Raw genomic sequence first — 9,421 nt, 5'->3', positions numbered from 1 at the left:
GGACCGAAGCTGAGGGACCCCAGTCTGTGCTGGACCGAAGCTGAGGACCTCAGACTGGACCGAAGCTGAGGGACCCCAGTCTGTGCTGGACCGAAGCTGAGGGACCCCAGACTGTGCTGGACCGATGCTGAGGGACCCCAGTCTGGACTGAAGCTGAGGGACCCCAGACTGCACTGGACTAAAGCTGAGGGGCCCCAGACTGGACTGAAGCTGAGGGGCCCCAGACTGGTCTGGACTGAAGCTGAGGGGCCCCAGACTGGACTGATGACCTTTTGTTAAGCATCAATAAATTTTTTTTAAAAAAAATCTGTTTAGCTTTTGGTTTTTTCCCTCCCCCCCCCCCCCCTAAGGTTGCTGCTGGGAGAGGTGTGAGTGGGGCCAGCAGGGGGCGCTCTCACCCTGCAGTCTGTGTGGGTCCTGATGCCCCAGTATAGTGACGGGGGACACTGGACTGTAAACAGGCGCCGTCCTTCGGATGAGACGTAAAACCGAGGTCCTGACTCTCTGTGCTCATTAACAATCCCGGGGTGTTTCTGGAGAAGAGTAGGGGTGTTACCCCAGTGTCCTGGCCTGATTCCCCCCCTGGTCTTGACCCATCATGGCCCCCTCTCTGAACTGGCTCCATCCCTCTGCTCTCCTCCCCACTGAGAGCTGCTGTGTGCTGAGCAGACTGGAGCATCATCCAGGTAGGGGCTGCACACTGGGGGGGCTGGAGGGGATCCCCCTGACCTGGGAGGAGCTCTGAGTGGAGAGTCCAGACGTATTAATTATTATTATTATTATTCGTGCTGCACTGGGCTTCAGTCCTGGCAGTGAGAGGGGGACTCTGTGATCAGTACAGATACTTATGACTGTCTAATAATACACGATAGGAATGGAAAACAGGGTAGCGCTGTAGTCCCTTCGAAACGTTTTGAACTGCCAGAAGAAGTTTTCACAACCCGGACTCGTGAAGGTACAGGTCTTCTCCCTTCGTCCGGAGTAAGGTGAGAGGTCACCCCCTCGGGGCGCAGTATCCCCGATGCACCCCCCCACCACCACCCAAAACGACACACACTTCTGTGACGATTGGGAGACCCCGGTTCGACCAGCCCCTGCGGTGGAGGAAACGACCCGCTGGAGAGAACACGCAGACTCCACACAGAAGGGTCACCTCGGCATTTATTCCAACAGCAAAACAACACCAGAGAGAAACGGTCTCCGAAAGATAAGCGCACACCGGGAAAAACACGACGGGGTCATTACAAATGGGAATAGGAGTTATTTTTTTCTTTTCCGGACGTCAGTTGTATAGTGTCCTGGTGATTTCTCCCGTTTCGAACGGAGTTTAATGTCGCGTTTCTACTTTATTAGAGAGAGGCACTGAACTTTGGGGAACGTGACATCCACCCAGTATTACTAGTAGGTTGATAAATATAAATGTTCTTTTTCCCCCCGTATGATACCTCGCGAAATATAACGATGGCCAACTCCTTAAGTCGAAATTTAAACCCTTCTTTTTTTTTGTTTTGTTTTTTCCAGAACATCAGAACAACCGCAGAGATGACCATCGATCCACCTCCAGACGTTTCCTTTTTTGTCCTCTTTGGCCCCCAAAATAAAAAAAAAAACTGGGATCCATCGTGGCGTTGCCAAATTAAAACGTCAACCACTTTTCGGGCTTTCGTGCTGTCCATGATGAAACCGTCATGGTTGTGTAAGCATACGTTACGTCACAGACCGGCGGCGCTCGGACGTGAGGAGTGTCGTTACGTTTTTGAAATGGCACGTCAGACAAGATCTCTGACAAGATCTCCGAAAAACCCAAACCTGTAAGATTCAATTTCAATTCAGTTTTTTATATAGCGCCTTTCACAACAAGAATGCCCCAAGGCCCCGAACAAAGGAGTTGTTCCACACCCCCGCCACCCTCTGTGTACAGTAGAGCCCCCTGTACTGACTGGAGGAGCTCACCCAGCTGTGTCTGGAGAGAAGCCGGGGTATCGGCTGGTGTGTGTGTGTCTGAGTGCTGTCCTGTCCAGGGTGTGTGAGTGTGTGTGTCTGAGTGTCCTGTGAGGGACTGGTGTCCTATCCAGGTTCTGTGTGAGTGTGTGTATGTGTCCTGTGAGTGACTGGTGTCCTGTCCAGGGTGTGTGAGTGTGTGTGTGTGTGTCCTGTGATGCACTGGTGTCCTATCTAGGGTGTATGTATGTCCTGTGATGGACTGGTGTCCTGTCCAGGGTGTGTGAGTGAGTGTGTATGTGTCCTGTGATGGACTGGTGTCCTGTCCAGGGTGTGTGAGTGTGTGTGTCTGTGTGTCCTGTGATGGACAGATGGTACCAAGCCTGGACACCCATGAGACACTGGCTTCCTCAGAAGACTCTCACGGAGAGCACACTGTCCCTAACCCGGGTCCAGAAGAAACTACAGTTATCTATAATTCCTGCGCCTCGGAAGGGTTTATGACGTCTATGTCCGGCGCCCGCGCCCGTGGACCGGCGGTTTGGCGTCGCGCTCCGCAGCTCGAGCTTCGGTGCGAGGCAGAGCGGGAGGGAGTCGATGTGGCCTCGGCGCCATCTTGCTGGTGAGTCAATTGTGAATGTTGCGGTACAATAAACCATCAATAAACCTTTTCCCACCCCGTCCAGTATTTCTGTCGCGGCCCACGTCCCTTACAATCGACAAACTATAAAAAAACAGTAGCCCTTCGCCACATTACACGCCATTTTTTTTATTTTAAACGTCCGTTAGATACGCAGGTGGCTCGATACCTGTCTTATCCTTGCCGGCGTCTTTATACCGGCAAGTGAATTTTATTTGGGGTCCCTCAGAATTGTGACAGAAATGTCAGTGAACCACAATAAAAAACGAAACTTTTTTTTTAAAGAAGGTGAATGGATTTTCTGAGTAACCGTGTAGCGACTAACGTAAGGAAAAAAAAGTTGTCTTTCCCTACGAAGACGTTTTGGTACAGGACTTTCTTTAAATATCAGTTGTGCATAGCGTTTTACAAAAAGTTGATGATGATCTTGGAGATCATTGCAAAGGAAAATTGAGATAACTACCAAAACATTACGTGTGAAACGACAGGACAGAACTTTGAACCCACAATGAAACAAAGGTATGAAATATTGCCTCGTCATGGGGGGTTGATAATTGTAGTAAGTGTTCCTAATTTTCGTAAAGAAATGTATATTATGGGAGTCACACGTGAGATTTAGTGTATATACGTTTCATATTGTGCATATATACGGGGTTAAAAAGTGGAATGAGTATGATTATAAACTCGTGTGTCCTATAATCAGATAATTTTTGAACAAGCTTTGATTAGACAGGTGAAAAACAACATCAGATCCTTTTTTTTAATATATTCTCACGTCTGAATATCAGCTTCTCCCCTCTGGCCAACATTTCAGGGCTCCCAGGTGTAGATCCCAAATTGAAACAAATATTAATTTGTTACCCAGTTAAACAGTTAATAGAAGTGAGTGACCAGGGTAAATAAAGGTGGGTCAGTGTAAACTGTTTATTCTGGACCAGACTTCGTCATGTAAGATATGTCATGACTTCTTATATTAAGTTTTATCTTTATATTTAGTTCTACATGTGTAATAGATGCGATGTGTGTCCATAAAAAGGTTTCTCCAGGGGAAAATCAAGTTGGTTTTAAAACCGTGTTTCCTTTTTAGGGTACGTTAGCATTCCAAGTGTGGGGTTTTTGCCTTTTTATCATATTTTGGATGTGAATCCGTGGTATTTTTGCTGAGACAAGTTGCCTTTCTTATACGCGGAGGGATCTGCTCGTGAGATGTCCGCTTGGTCCATTTCTGAGCTCAGTATAAGGTATAGAAAGCATGACTGTCATCATAACCCGCATCTCACCCAGGTGTGGAATAATGTTGTGACAATTGCTTCAGCAATAACATGCTGATTGCATGTTTCTAGATGGGCATAACAGAGATCTCAACTACTGAGGGGCCTTATTAATAAAGTCTCCACAGCCGAAGCGCTGTGTCTCTTTTCAGCTGGCGATAAACCTTTCCTCGATCCTTTGCGGACTTGTAAAACTGTTCCTGATCAGAATAAAAAACGCTCACGCTAAGCGTATCCAAGTACTAACCAGGCCCATCCCTGTTTAGCTTCCGAGATCAGACGTGCTCAAGGGGGTGTGGCCGTAAGCGAGAGCAAGGCTCGTTGGCACCCTTCTTATTGAGAGGACAGCTCCGTCACCTCTTTTACGACGCTGCTTTTTTTCCCTTGCGTTTTTCTCTTCTTCCCACGTTCTCTCTCTTCACTGCCTTCGTCCCGCTCTATTTCACTTCAGCCTTTCACTCTTGCTTCCTTCCAATGAGGACGGAGCTGCGGGAGAAAGGGCGCTATAGAGGATCGCTGTGGAGAGCTGCTGCTGTGCTTTGACATCTGAGCTCTGTGGAAAACGATCTCAATACAATTCTGAAAAACGCGACTCTCCGAACGCCAGCCGAACAAGTCTCCACAGCCGAAGCGCTGTGTCTCTTTTCAGCTGGCGATAAACCTTTCCTCGATCCTTTGCGGACTTGTTAAACTGTTCATGATCAGAATAAAAAACGCTCACGCTAATACACAAGCACCCGTGTCTCGCCAATGCTGACAAATAAACAGACGGACAAGCCGCACTGCACGTGTGAACAGGGGAATGAGCGAGCGAGCGGGGATAGGGCGCCTCCTGCGCTTAAAAGCTTACAGCACCTGGTATTCCCAGGCGGTCTCCCGTCCAAGTACTAACCAGGCCCATCCCTGTTTAGCTTCCAAGATCAAACGAGATCAGGCGTGCTCAAGGGGGTGTGGCCGTAAGCGAGAGCAAGGCTCGCTGGCACCCTTCTTGTTGAGAGGACAGCTCCGTCACCTCTTTTACGACGCTGCTTTTTTTCCCTTGCGTTTTTCTCTTCTTCCCACGTTCTCTCTCTTCACTGCCTTCGTCCCCGCTCTATTTCACTTCAGCCTTTCACTCTTGCTTCCTTCCAATGAGGACGGAGCTGCGGGAGAAAGGGCGCTATAGAGGATCGCTGTGGAGAGCTGCTGCTGTGCTTTGACATCTGAGCTCTGTGGAAAACGATCTCAATACAATTCTTAAAAACGCGACTCCCCGAACGCCAGCCGAACAAGTCTTTAAGTGGAAATCTACTAAGTAAATTGATTCTTAAAATGTAGAGAGCTTTGCAAAGAAATATATTGGGGCTTTTAGATAATATATTTCAAGGATGTAATTGCTGTGCTACAGTACGTGCAGAGTTTTAGAAAACAGTGCGTCAACAAAGTACACTGTTTAGGTTACTTTAGAAGACAATGTACCAAAACAATATATGCTGTCTGGGTCGTTAGAATTAGCTGAAAGTAACTGATAAGCTTTGAATAACATATCTAGTGCTTCTTCTTTCGCTTTTTGATGTAATCTGTTTTCTCTTAGGGAAAGTGGAAGTTTTAGAATGGACAAAGCGCTGAGCTTTTTTACAGCGCAACGTCTTATGAAAACCCTGTACTGCTTGTAACAAATTGAGTCTCTGGTTGCTCCCAATATTGAAATAAAGACCTTACTCAGGTGAGAACTCTCTCTTGTGGCTTCCTTGATAGTTATATTTCCATGACACCGGTTTTAATGTCTGTAGATTGTATCTTATTTTTATTTTTTGTTTTGTTTCATGTTCATATTATGTGTTTTCACCCAGTTGACTCCAGTTAATAACAGTTCACCCAGTTAATAGCCACTTTTTATGCGCGAAAAACGGGTGATCTTTCTATCTCGTGATCAGCTTAGTATCTTTCTGTAAGTTTTTTTCTTCTTAATTAAACGTTTAAAATACATGAATTTCATAAAGACAACACACGTTTCGAACAGAAAAAAATCATATTCTGTTCTCTTCCTGGTATGTATAACAGATCAGCAGGTCTTATTTTCCCAATTGCTTTTTTCCACTGTATTTATCATAATGGCTAGCCAATGTCCTCTCTTAGCTAGGTAATGTTACTTGTGGATGTGCTTCTGCGTTGCGTAGAAGCACATGTATCCATAGAAAGTGTATTATACTACTATTTGAGCTACAGTACATAAAATAATTATATCGTTATTAATTTCTTTAGGTACGTGATTCCATATTATATTCCCTATTAATCAAATTCTAAAAGTATGCTTTTGTTTACTCCGATAACGAGCACATTCACAGAAAATGTGAATATCTTATGACTTTTCACAAAGTATATAAAGTTAAGATGGTCAGAAGGAGCATGTAAAAACGTTTCCGAAACGTGGTAAAATCTTACTACATGTAAGACTTTGATGCTTAAAATGTTTAGGAAGAAAGTGGAATACTGGTGTGTATTTTTTCTTTAAACTACCAATACCAGCCATATACAGTTTACACTATATGTTTATGTTCCTAAATTAATATAGTTTATGGTGGTGTATCATGGTTGTAGAGGTTTGATGGGTTTACTGAGACAATTATTAATTGTAGCAGTAATCACGAGGTTGTTCGTTGTGGCTTTTAGAAAATCAATCGTCAGAACAACTAACAACGCACACACACGGGTTCAATACATGAGATACATTTATTCATATAAATTGTGCACCAAACATTTACTAGTCTGCCTGGATACGAGCGGCAGACCTTACTGTGAGGGTTATCAATATACAAGGTATATAATCTCGAAGAGATGCCAACACAAAGAGATACACAACAGAGAATATATGTCAATATATATCGTTCGGTTACCAAATCGCTAATCAGTGTTATTACCCACTGTTACTCTAAACTCGGAAGTAAATACATTACTCATGAATTAAATTGATAACAACTTGTGTTGAGGTACAATTGAATTCTCGAGACACAATGTAGAACATGGGGTTTACTTATCCACTGTGTATGGATTTGGAATCTCCCGGCACGAACACCAAGTCACTCTTTTGCCTGGGAAGAAGCTGGTTCGTTCCTGGTCCAGCGCTGCTTCTGAATAAGCTATTCAGGTTGTCGATGAGGGTCCAACTGTAGGCTGCCGTTGATCAAGCGGATCATTCACGTTGGTAGAATTCTGAGTACGTATGGGATCCTCGGCCTCGCGCTTAGAACAAAGTCCAAGTCCCTTTGCAGACAACAGCAGTTGTCACGTGATTGTCTCTGAGGATACGCGAAAATGGCCAAGGAGAGCCCCGATCTGAGCTTGCGCTCCCTTTTTGACCAAGACATAGATGTGTGCTGATTGGTTGAGAGTTTGGCGGGCATTAGAGACCCACGTGGTATTACCACGCCCTGCCAGTCCCTGATTGGTTGGTCAAGGTGAGATATGAGTCACTTACTCTTGACACTTAGGAATGCAGTCCAGATGTCCATTCGGCACTCCCTAGACAGATAGGCACCAATGGATGACCATTGATCATGATAGCCAGGCTAAGCTAAGTGCATCCCCATCTGGGAGCTGTCCATTATCAAAAGAAAACATCTTAAATCAACCTGCATGAATACTTTCTCTGTGGCTGCACCACAAAGATGGAGGGTGAGATGGGGCCTCATTTAGGACAGAATACCACCGCCTAATTCTGTCTTATTAACAAGCATTGCCGCTACAACGGCATCTCTCCTGTCAAACTTCCTCCTGACGTGTTTGACAGGATCTGGGCCGTGGTGAACAGTGGGAAAGACGCCCTGTGGAGAGTGAGGAACATGGGGCTGTTCAAAGGCATCGAGGTCCCAGTCAAGGCAGCAGGTAGCCTGGCCCTGTTCATCACCCGAGAGAACTATTACCTCAGAGATCTGTGGAGAGAAGGAAGGGAGGAAGCAGAAAATCTGTGGGAAATTGAGAGCATAGGTCAATATCTCAAGAAACTGTGAAAAACATTATCATGTTTAAGTAAAGAATGTGATTTGCACCAGAAAAAAATAAATTGTTGCTATATAACTGGTACCGTGTCAATATGTAATGAGATGTGATTATATATACTGTTTTAAGTATGTATATTAATGTAAAGCTTTCTAATTTGTGATGTCCTGTATTTTTTTGTGAAAAGAAAATAAAGTTCTTAAAAAATCAATTCACCCAGGGCGAGGCTCGGCCATTGCACTCCGGCTGTGCTGACCCCTGCGAATTCCCCAAATGTGGGAATCTCGACTGCATAATTTCTGGTAGTGGGGGACTGCGTTCGCGCTCTCTCCTGATGTGCTTGGTCCAATATCAGATACGGGAGAGTTAGGACACCATGAGCTGCGATAGGATCCCAGTTCGAAAGGAGTCGATGCCACTGCTGGTTCCCGGTTTCTTTTAGTTAGAGGTCCGGAGAAGCATTTCAAGCTGGTTACACTACTCCTTCCGGACATTCATTTCCTTTTCAAAGTCAGTCGTTTTGCTGTTGTCTGCATTATTTAGGCTGATTATCGAGGTTAGCCTTTATTTGGTCATGGGGGCCTCGGTACTGTATGCTAATTCTCAAGACAGTTTCACCTGTTTTCTGATTGCTAGGTTCTGTACCAGTGCAGACATGTCAAACAGTGAATAGCTGTACCTCTATTGTATCCGTGCTCAATGAATGAAATCAGTATTAAATGAATATATGTATAGTTATACGAAAAACAAGTGGTTTGTCGACTCATCTTCATTTGCAGATTTAGAGGCAGCTTCGATATTCGGGGGAGGCATAAAACGTGGTGCTGATCTTTGGAAAGCAGGAGGCAAAACTGACACGTTCTCATACAAGGAGCTGAAACCAGGCCACCTGGGTGAAGATCAGGTATCGTAACCGCTAGACCATATGGGAGCATACAGCCATGTTGTGCGTGCGTCATGTAAGCAAACTGTAATTGCTGCCTTGATGACCTGCTTGATGGAGAAAACACACAAGAGAGTTGGCACTCAGAGTGTCGAAGGGTTGATGTATACTAGGGCTCAGTTGAAATGCAGCGTCAGGACTTTTCCGACTAGTGTCACACAAAGAAATTACATCCTTTCCTACTGGCTGTGTATGTCTCGGTAACTCGCTGTGATCGTATAGTGCTCAGAATTTGTGTTGTGGCCGCAACAACCCCGGTTCGAATCCGCATACTGGCAGAATAGGAGGAGTACTGCCTGACTGGATCGTTGATGAACGACAGAGGCCACTCCGACCTCCTCTTGGTTTTCTTCAATGACTTACTAAGGATCTTCTTCACATTCGCCCATGCAGGAGAAGCCAGTTACACCAAAGCAAACGCAGGAAAGTGCATTTCAAGCAGAGACCAGGAGGGACTTGTTTACACCGAGAGTGGTCGGAGAATGGAACAATGCGCCCAGCCCTGTTGCTGGAGCCGATTCTTGATGAGATCTTGGGCTCACTAAGAGGCCCCCGCTGGATGCTAATCTTTCTGTTGTTCTTGCAGGTCCTGCGCTGCTTTTGAGCCGACAGAGCTCGTCCTGGTCTGTTGGCACAGCCCAATTGCAA

General features: G+C 45.5%; 1 non-coding gene and 1 pseudogene across 1 annotated transcript; one reads left to right on the top strand and one right to left on the bottom strand.

Annotated features, from left to right (window-relative positions):
- Positions 1–4,695: 4,695 nt before the first annotated feature.
- Positions 4,696–4,814, bottom strand: LOC148670738 (5S ribosomal RNA; annotated as a pseudogene).
- A 3,185-nt stretch (positions 4,815–7,999) lies between these two features.
- Positions 8,000–8,164, top strand: LOC148670737 (U1 spliceosomal RNA). Its single transcript, XR_015937867.1, has one exon. It is a non-coding gene; the product is annotated as a U1 spliceosomal RNA (small nuclear RNA).
- Positions 8,165–9,421: the final 1,257 nt, after the last annotated feature.

Source organism: Lepisosteus platostomus, chromosome 5 (genome assembly GCF_059453375.1).
Source record: "Lepisosteus platostomus isolate fLepPlt1 chromosome 5, fLepPlt1.hap1, whole genome shotgun sequence".
In the NCBI taxonomy this organism is placed as follows: Eukaryota; Metazoa; Chordata; class Actinopteri; order Semionotiformes; family Lepisosteidae; genus Lepisosteus; species Lepisosteus platostomus.
This window is presented reverse-complemented; position numbering and strand designations above follow the sequence as displayed.